We start from the raw sequence: 10,679 nt of genomic DNA, 5'->3' as shown, positions 1-10,679 counted from the left end.
AGACAGTAGATCTAGCTGGTCTGTCATAATATAAATGAGACAGTAGATCTAGCAGGTCTATAATAATATATTCAACCTTATGTTCCTTGTACTCATATATATATATATATATATAATGTTTATTATACCTGTTGATACAGGGCTCATATGTAAAACTATTGTAACTGAACATTTTCTTTCCCAGTGACACTGACTCCGAATGGGAGCCCCCAGTGCCAAGGTGTCCATTCCCCACTGAAGCTGGTTCATCCAGCCGGACACCTGTTGTCTCAGCGCTACTGGGGCATGGACCGCAAAAAATGTCTCCATTCCAACTGCAATAAAGGACTACAACAAGAGGATGGGAGGTGTGGGCCTGTCAGATGCGCTGATAGACTATTACAATGTTCTCCATAAGACGATGAAATGGTACAAGACCTTCTTCTATCATTTCATCGACATTGCTGTGGTGAATGCATTCATCCTACACAAGGAAATGGCCAAGAGCTGTGGAAAGCCCCCGATCTCACAGCCAGCCTTCAGAGAGCTGCTCAACAAGGAGCTTGCTGGCTACAGCACCACAGCATCACTGCACCACGTTCTGGCCCCTCTACCTCTGTCCCTTCTGCTCCTGCCACAAGTGGTGTTCATCTGACCAAATGTATTTCTGCAGGCATGGATGTGCCTCAGGGCCAAAGGCGTCGCTGTGTTCTTTGCAAAATGAAGTCCCCCATCACCTGCACCACATGCTTGGTGACCCTCTGCTTTACAGCAGAAAGAGACTGCTATGGCACCTGGCATCATCAGCACAATATTGTGTAGAGGACTGAGGTTCTTCCAAATATTGAAAGTGTTATTTTGTAAATGTATATATATATTTTTCATGTTTTTTCTCCATTTTTGGGGGGGTGTGTGTTAGAATACAATTTTGGTATTTTGTATATAGATATTCCATTCAAAATGTATAACTTCACCAATTTGTCCACTTGGGTACATTTAGGCTAATTGTGTGGGACACCTGGGTGACTTCATGATACATGTCATGTAGCACACTCATTTAGGAAGTTATCATTCTGAAACTTTGCACAAGTACTGTTGCCCTCTTATGTTTTTCACTGAAATTGTCCCAATCATCCTATCTGAATGTTTGTTTTGTCTTGTTCATTTTAAAGATGATGATACAAAAATAAAAAACGTATGGTTTTTTCACTGTATTATCTAAACCAGATTTATTGTGTTATATTCTCCTACATTCAATTCACATTTACACAAACTTCAGAGTTCTTTCTTTCAAATGAAACCAAGAACATGCACATCCTTGGTTCTGGGCCTGAGCTACAGGCAGTTAGATTTGGGAATGTCTTCAGGAGGAAATTGAAAAAAGTAGAGGGGTAGCTGTAAGAGGGGGAAAACCTTTTGAAAGTTTCTGTTGGCTGAATGAGCGACACCGGTTTAGCAATTCCTACAGCATTTCCCCCCAGAAGCTATGAGAAAGTTGTCCGGCTGCTGGGACCGTGCGTTATACTAACGTTACTATCTGTACTTACTGGTGGCAGATGCTGTTTCATCCTTTCCGACACTGAAATTACCCTTGCCTAACGATTGCGTCTGAAGCTGGGCTTGCAGCACAGCTATCCTTGTCATAAGGCGATCGTTCTCCTGTATATTATGAGCACAGCGACTGCAATTAGAAGGCATCATGTTAATGTTACTACTTAGCTTCGGCTGTTGGAGGTCCTGACGAACCATGTCCAGATAAAGCGTCCGGAGTGAAAAAGTTGACTGAAAAAAAAGTTGAGTGAGGGAAAAACTAAAAATATAAACGTAATTAAAAAGTAAAAACTGTAAAGTTGTCAGGTAGCAAAGTAAGTTTGGCAACAAAACGCACAGCAACACGTAAACAAGTCTGCAAGTTGTGACCGGAAATAAGAAGAGGATCACTGTATGTCACTGCATCAGATACCATTCACAATGCTGGCTGAGGTACGAGTAAAACATGACATATTATTTCCTAACCATTCACAATGCTGGCTGAGGTATGAGTAAAACATGACATATTATTTCATAACCATTTACAATGCTGCCTGAGATACGAGTAAAACATGACATATTGTTTCCTACTTAAAAAAAAATCTCCTCTCCATAAATCTGCGTATTCCTCCAAAGCTGTTGTCCTGAGTCTGCACAACAATGCCAGGACCTAGGATCAAGAGAGACACTCAAGTGTTTTAGTACTATATCTCTTGACACAATGCTGAAAATAATCATGGCCTCTAAACCTGTGAAGGACCTTGGCGTTACTCTGGACCTTGATCTCACTTTTGACGAACATATCAAGACTGTTTCATGGACAGCTTTTTTCCATCTACGTAACATTGCAAAAATCAGAAACTTTCTGTCCAAAAACGATGCAGAAAAATTTATCCATGCTTTTATTACTTCTAGATTAGAGTACTGCAATGCTCTACTTTCCAGCTACCCGGATAAAGCACTCAATAAACTTCAGTTAGTGCTAAATACGGCTGCTAGAATCCTGACTAGAACCCCAAAAATGTATCATATTACTCATTTACATTACATTTTACATTTAAGTCATTTAGCAGACGCTCTTATCCAGAGCGACTTACAAATTGGTGCATTCACCTTATGACATCCAGTGGAATAACCACTTTACAATAGTGCATCTAAATATTTTAAGGGGGGGGGGGGGTGAGAAGGATTACTTTATCCTATCCTAGGTATTCCTTAAAGAGGTGGGGTTTCAGGTGTCTCCGGAAGGTGGTGATTGACTCCGCTGTCCTGGCGTCGTGAGGGAGTTTGTTCCACCATTGGGGAGCCAGAGCAGCGAACAGTTTTGACTGAGCTGAGCGGGAACTGTACTTCCTCAGTGGTAGGGAGGCGAGCAGGCCAGAGGTGGATGAACGCAGTGCCCTTATTTGGGTGTAGGGCCTGATCAGAGCCTGGAGGTACTGAGGTGCCGTTCCCCTCACAGCTCCGTAGGCAAGCACCATGGTCTTGTAGCGGATGCGAGCTTCAACTGGAAGCCAGTGGAGAGAGCGGAGGAGCGGGGTGACGTGAGAGAACTTGGGAAGGTTGAACACTAGACGGGCTGCGGCGTTCTGGATGAGTTGTAGGGGTTTAATGGCACAGGCAGGGAGCCCAGCCAACAGCGAGTTGCAGTAATCCAGACGGGAGATGACAAGTGCCTGGATTAGGACCTGCGCCGCTTCCTGTGTGAGGCAGGGTCGTACTCTGCGGATGTTGTAGAGCATGAACCTACAGGAACGGGCCACCGCCTTGATGTTAGTTGAGAACGACAGTTTGTTGTCCAGGATCACGCCAAGGTTCTTAGCGCTCTGGGAGGAGGACACAATGGAGTTGTCAACCGTGATGGCGAGATCATGGAACGGGCAGTCCTTCCCCGGGAGGAAGAGCAGCTCCGTCTTGCCGAAGTTCAGCTTGAGGTGGTGATCCGTCATCCACACTGATATGTCTGCCAGACATGCAGAGATGCGATTCGCCACCTGGTCATCAGAAGGGGGAAAGGAGAAGATTAATTGTGTGTCGTCTGCATAGCAATGATAGGAGAGACCATGTGAGGTTATGACAGAGCCAAGTGACTTGGTGTATAGCGAGAATAGGAGAGGGCCTAGAACAGAGCCCTGGGGGACACCAGTGGTGAGAGCGCGTGGTGAGGAGACAGATTCTCGCCACGCCACCTGGTAGGAGCGACCTGTCAGGTAGGACGCAATCCAAGCGTGGGCCGTGCCGGAGATGCCCAACTCGGAGAGGGTGGAGAGGAGGATCTGATGGTTCACAGTATCGAAGGCAGCCGATAGGTCTAGAAGGATGAGAGCAGAGGAGAGAGAGTTAGCTTTAGCGGTGCGGAGCGCCTCCGTGATACAGAGAAGAGCAGTCTCAGTTGAATGACTAGTCTTGAAACCTGACTGATTTGGATCAAGAAGGTCATTCTGAGAGAGATAGCGGGAGAGCTGACCAAGGACGGCACGTTCAAGAGTTTTGGAGAGAAAAGAAAGAAGGGATACTGGTCTGTAGTTGTTGACATCGGAGGGATCGAGTGTAGGTTTTTTCAGAAGGGGTGCAACTCTCGCTCTCTTGAAGACGGAAGGGACGTAGCCAGCGGTCAGGGATAAGTTGATGAGCGAGGTGAGGTAAGGGAGAAGGTCTCTGGAAATGGTCTGGAGAAGAGAGGAGGGGATATGGTCGAGCGGGCAGGTTGTTGGGCGGCCGGCCGTCACAAGACGCGAGATTTCATCTGGAGAGAGAGGGGAGAAAGAGGTCAGAGCACAGGGTAGGGCAGTGTGAGCAGAACCAGCGGTGTTGTTTGACTTAGCAAACGAGGATCGGATGTCGTCGATCTTCTTTTCAAAATGGTTGACGAAGTCATCTGCAGAGAGGGAGGAGGGGGGGGGGGGGAGGATTCAGGAGGGAGGAGAATGTGGCAAAGAGCTTCCTAGGGTTAGAGGCAGATGCTTGGAATTTAGAGTGGTAGAAAGTGGCTTTAGCAGCAGAGACAGAGGAGGAAAATGTAGAGAGGAGGGAGTGAAAGGATGCCAGGTCCGCAGGGAGGCGAGTTTTCCTCCATTTCCGCTCGGCCTTCCGGAGCCCTGTTCTGTGAGCTCGCATTGAGTCGTCAAGCCACGGAGCGGGAGGGGAGGACCGAGCCGGCCTGGAAGATAGGGGACATAGAGAGTCAAAGGATGCAGAAAGGGAGGAGAGGAGGGTTGAGGAGGCAGAATCAGGAGATAGGTTGGAGAAGGTTTGAGCAGAGGGAAGAGATGATAGGATGGAAGAGGAGAGAGTAGCGGGGGAGAGAGAGCGAAGGTTGGGACGGCGCGATAGCATCCGAGTAGGGGCAGTGTGGGAAGTGTTGGATGAGAGCGAGAGGGAAAAGGATACAAGGTAGTGGTCGGAGACTTGGAGGGGAGTTGCAATGAGGTTAGTGGAAGAACAGCATCTAGTAAAGATGAGGTCGAGCGTATTGCCTGCCTTGTGAGTAGGGGGGAAGGTGAGAGGGTGAGGTCAAAAGAGGAGAGGAGTGGAAAGAAGGAGGCAGAGAGGAATGAGTCAAAGGTAGACGTGGGGAGGTTAAAGTCGCCCAGAACTGTGAGAGGTGAGCCGTCCTCAGGAAAGGAGCTTATCAAGGCATCAAGCTCATTGATGAACTCTCCGAGGGGACCTGGAGGGCGATAAATGATAAGGATGTTAAGCTTGAAAGGGCTGGTAACTGTGACAGCATGAAATTCAAAGGAGGCGATAGACAGATGGGTAAGGGGAGAAAGAGAGAATGACCACATGGGAGAGATAAGGATCCCTATGCCACCACCCCGCTGACCAGAAGCTCTCGGGGTGTGCGAGAACACGTGGGCGGACGAAGAGAGAGCAGTAGGAGTAGCAGTGTTATCTGTGGTGATCCATGTTTCTGTCAGTGCCAAGAAGTCGAGGGACTGGAGGGAGGCATAGGCTGAGATGAACTCTGCCTTGTTGGCTGCAGATCGGCAGTTCCAGAGGCTACCGGAGACCTGGAACTCCACGTGGGTCGTGCGCGCTGGGACCACCAGATTAGGGTGGCAGCGGCCACGCGGTGTGGAGCGTTTGTAACTCCAGTGCTAGCCTCTCTACACTGGCTTCCTGTTAAGGCAAGGGCTGATTTCAAGGTTTTACTGCTAACCTACAAAGCATTACATGGGCTTGCTCCTACCTATCTTTCCGATTTGGTCCTGCAATACATACCTACACATACGCTACGGTCACAAGACGCAGGCCTCCTAATTGTCCTTAGAATTTCTAAGCAAACAGCTGGAAGCAGGGCTTTCTCCTATAGAGCTCCATTTATATGGAATGGTCTGCCTACCCATGTGAGAGACACAGACTCGGTCTCAACCTTTAATTAAGTCTTTACTGAAGACTCATCTCTTCAGTAGGTCATATGATTGAGTGTAGTCTGGCCCAGGAGTGGGAAGGTGAACGAAAAGGCTCTGGAGCAACGAACCGCCCTTGCTGTCTCTGCCTGGCTGGTTTCCCTCTCTCCACTGGGATTCTCTGCCTCTAACCCTATTACAGAGGCTGAGTCACTGGCTTATTGGTGCTCTTCCATGCCGTCCCTAGGAGGGGTGCGTCACTTGAGTGGGTTGAGTCACTGACGTGGTCTTCTTGTCTGGGTTGGCGCCCCCCCTTGCGTTGTGCCGTGGCAGAGATCTTTGTGGGCTATACTCGGCCTTGTCTCAGGATGGTAAGTTGGTGGTTGAAGATATCCCTCTAGTGGTGTGGGCGCTGTGCTTTGGCAAAGTGGGTGGGGTTATATCCTGCCTGTTTGGCCCTGTCTGGGGGTATCATTGGATGGGGCCACAGTGTCTCCTGACCCCTCCTGTCTCAGCCTCCAGTATTTATGCTGCAATAGTTTGTGTCGGGGGGCTAGAGTCAGTCTGTTATATCTGGAGTACTTCTCCTGTCTTATACCTGGTGTCCTGTGTGAATTTAAGTATGCTCTCTCTAATTCTCTCTTTCTCTCTCTCAGAGGTCCTTAGCCCTAGGACCATGCCTCAGGACTGCCTGGCATGATGACTCTTTGCTGTCCCCAGTCCACCTGGCCATGCTGCTGCTCCAGTTTCAACTGTTCTGCCTGCGGCTATGGAACCCTGACCTGTTCACCGGACGTGCTACCTGTCCCAAACCTGCTGTTTTCAACTCAGGAGTGGTAGAGATACTCTTAATGATCGGCTATGAAAAGCCAACTGACATTTACTCCTGAGGTGCTGACTTGTTGCACCCTCGACAACTACTGTGATTACTATTATTTGACCATGCTGGTCATTTATGAACATTTGAACATCTTGGCCATGTTCTGTTATAATCTCCACCCGGCACAGCCAGAAGAGGACTGGCCACCCCTCATAGCCTGGTTCCTCTCTAGGTTTCTTCCTAGGTTTTGGCCTTTCTAGGGAGTTTTTCCTAGCCACCGTGCTTCTACACCTGCATTGCTTGCTGTTTGGGGTTTTAGACTGGGTTTCTGTACAGCACTTTGAGATATCAGCTGATGAAAGAAGGGCTATATAAATACATTTGATTTGATAACTAGTGGTTGCCTCATTAGCAGGGAGGAGTTTCTGCAATCAAATTGTGTGTGCAAAGCTGTCCTTGAAATGGTCTTGATATGTTCTTCAAAAGAGAGATCAGGGTCCAGAGTAACGCCGAGGTCCTTCACAGTTCACAGTATCAATCCCATGTAAAAGCGTTCAACTACTGAAAACGGAAACAAATGGCTCAAACAGTATCAATCCCACGTTTCAAGCCTGTTGAAGGAGTGGTAAACACCACCCCCGGCTCTACCAGGAGCTTGAGGTGGTCTCCCACAGCTCTGATTATGTCATGTTCTGTGGCCTTGCCGTTCCATTTCTTGACTGCCCCTGCAACACAGAAACACATTTAGTCATATTATATAAAACACAAAGTAATGGATATGGAGCATCTACAGCCTCAGTTACACCTGGCACCTAAATATCAAATCAAATTTATTCGTCACATACACATGTTAATGCGAGTGTAGCGAAATGCTTGTGCTTCTAGTTCCGACTAGTCACCATCTGGGGGCGACCCGTCAGGAAGTCCTGTACCCAGTTGCACAGGGCGGGGTCGAGACCCAGGGTCCCAGCTTGATGACAAGTTTGGAGGGTACTATGGTGTTAAATTCTGAGTTGTAGTCGATGAACAGCATTCTCACATAGGTATTCCTCTTGTCCAGATGGGTTATGGCAGTGTGCAGTGTGGTTGAGATTGCTTCGTCTGTGGACCTATTTGGGCGGTAAGCAAATTGGAGTGGGTCTAGGGTGTCAGGTAGGGTGGAGGTGATATGGTCCTTGACTAGTCTCTCAAAGCACTTCGTGATGACGGAAGTGAGTGCTACGGGGCGGTAGTCGTTTAGCTCAGTTACCTTAGATTTCTTGGGAACAGGAACAATGGTGGCCCTCTTGAAGCATGTGGGAACAGCAGACTGGGATAAGCAAAAATGTGACTTCTGTCATCTGATCACTCCAAGCTGCATTAGGTTAATATCTGCCAGGATGGGCATTGCGTTCGGAATTTGAGTCTGGCCACCGAATATGCATAAGCAATGTAAAGAGATGTGGGGAAAATTACATGACACAAATGACCTTCATAATATCAAAGAACAAATGTGTGTGCCTGAAGATAAATTAACTTTCATACAGCCAAGAGGGGTGAGAAATTACACCCATATCGGTGGACAATTTGCACTAATGTAAATAAACATAGCTGATGGAACATATTCCCTTTTGCTTAGGTGATGAACTGCTAAGGGAACATACATATTTACCATCTAAACCATGTGTGACCTCTCACCTCTCTGGCTGTAGAAGTGTTCTTCCTAACCAGTCCCTCAACAGCTCTCTGAGCTCCACCCTCACTGGGTCATCAGAGGAGAGGAAGGCTGAGGTGGGATGGAAGGATCAGTCAGTCAATAAAGTGTAGAGCTGCTGTCTATGCTGTCTGACAAAATCACTATTTTAGTGGTTCATTAAAGTAAATTAAGCTTTATGACTGCTGAATACCAACTATCAATCACTTAGATCATGTATTTTCAGGTAGAGATACATCCTTGGGACATCCCTAGCCCATTGAAGTTGACATTTAAAATGGTTAAGGTATGGGTCAAGGTCAGGGTTTTAGGGTAGGGATGTCCCATGGATCCCAGATTGCATTGACCATTAGGCATTTTTCATAGCAGGTGTAAAAGAAACACAGACAAGACAAGTAGACGGGTTGTTTGAGAAGAAAGTCTTTGTCAGCCCTAACAATCCATTCTAATCAAATCAAATCAAATCAAATGTATTTATATAGCCCTTCGTACATCAGCTGATATCTCAAAGTGCTGTACAGAAACCCAGCCTAAAACCCCAAACAGCAAACAATGCAGGTGTAAAAGCACGGTGGCTAGGAAAAACTCCCTAGAAAGGCCAAAACCTAGGAAGAAACCTAGAGAGGAACCGGGCTATGTGGGGTGGCCAGTCCTCTTCTGGCTGTGCCGGGTAGAGATTATAACAGAACATGACCAAGATGTTCAAATGTTCATAAATGACCAGCATGGTCAAATAATAATAAGGCAGAACAGTTGAAACTGGAGCAGCAGCACAGTCAGGTGGACTGGGGACAGCAAGGAGCCATCATGTCAGGTAGTCCTGGGGCACGGTCCTAGGGCTCAGGTCCTCCGAGAGAGAGAAAGAAAGAGAGAATTAGAGAGAGCATATGTGGGGTGGCCAGTCCTCTTCTGGCTGTGCCGGGTGGAGATTATAACAGAACGTGGCCAAGATGTTCAAATGTTCATAAATGACCAGCATGGTTGAATAATAGTAAGGCAGAACAGTTGAAACTGGAGCAGGAGCATGGCCAGGTGGACTGGGGACAGCAAGGAGTCCTCATGTCAGGTAGTCCTGGGACATGGTCCTAGGGCCCAGGCCAGTTGAAACTGGAGCAGCAGCATGGCCAGGTGGACTGGGGACAGCAAGGAGTCATCATGTCAGGTAGTCCTGGGGCATGGTCCTAGGGCTCAGGTCCTCCGAGAGAGAGAAAGAAAGAGAGAAGGAGAGAATTAGAGAACGCACACTTAGATTCACACAGGACACCGAATAGGACAGGAGAAGTACTCCAGATAAACAAACTGACCCTAGCCCCCGACACATAAACTACTGCAGCATAAATACTGGAGGCTGAGACAGGAGGGGTCAGGAGACACTGTGGCCCCATCCGAGGACACCCCCGGACAGGGCCAAACAGGAAGGATATAACCCCACCCATTCTAGCACCCAAACCTCCCCTCCCTCCAGACCAACACGTTCAATGCTTCATTCAGTACTCCCCAAACCACCCTCCAGACCAACACATTCAATGCTTCCTTCAGTACTACCCAATCCTCCCCTCCCTCCAGACCAACACGTTCAATGCTTCCTTCAGTACTCTCCACTTGGTAAACAGTTTTACCACATAATTAAAAACACTGGTACATCTTGATCACTGATCCACAACTGGAGAAGACATTTAAAGAACCCCAGAGGGTAGTCTTCAGACACGCCCCCAGTCAAATGGTGGTGAAGTCTGATCTTCCACCAGTCCCACGTAGTACCTTCCTAGACAATGTGCCGGATGATAATTATAGATGTGGCCCATGTACCCAGTGTAACTTTACCAACTAATGTACAGAGTTAAATCATCATATTACAGGCCACACCATTGAGATTAAGGGCATCATTACATGTTCCACAAAAAATGTGATCCACCTGATCAAGTGTATTTGTGGTCTATGCTGTTTCAGGAAAAAATAAACGAGCTCTGAAAACCAGAGAAACAAGGATAGCAGAACACAGGAGTAATATTAGGACCCTTGACCAGAGAAACAAGGATAGCAGATCACAGCAGTAATATCAGGACCCTTGACCAGAGAAAGCCTGTGGCTGCACATTTCATGGAGGCTCGTCACAACATCAGCTCCCTGAGATACATTGGTATCGAACATGTTAAGACTCCAGGGAGGGGAGTGGGGGGGGGGGGATACTGATAATCTATAATTGAGAAGATAATTTGATATCAGACCATTTGTGGACCATGTCTCCTAGAGGTCTGAACCAAGAGCTTGATATCAGACCATTTGTGGACCATGTCTCCTAGAG

The sequence above is a fragment of the Oncorhynchus gorbuscha genome, linkage group LG14, assembly GCF_021184085.1.
Source record: "Oncorhynchus gorbuscha isolate QuinsamMale2020 ecotype Even-year linkage group LG14, OgorEven_v1.0, whole genome shotgun sequence".
Taxonomy (NCBI): Eukaryota; Metazoa; Chordata; class Actinopteri; order Salmoniformes; family Salmonidae; genus Oncorhynchus; species Oncorhynchus gorbuscha.
Note: the sequence above shows the minus strand (reverse complement) of the source record.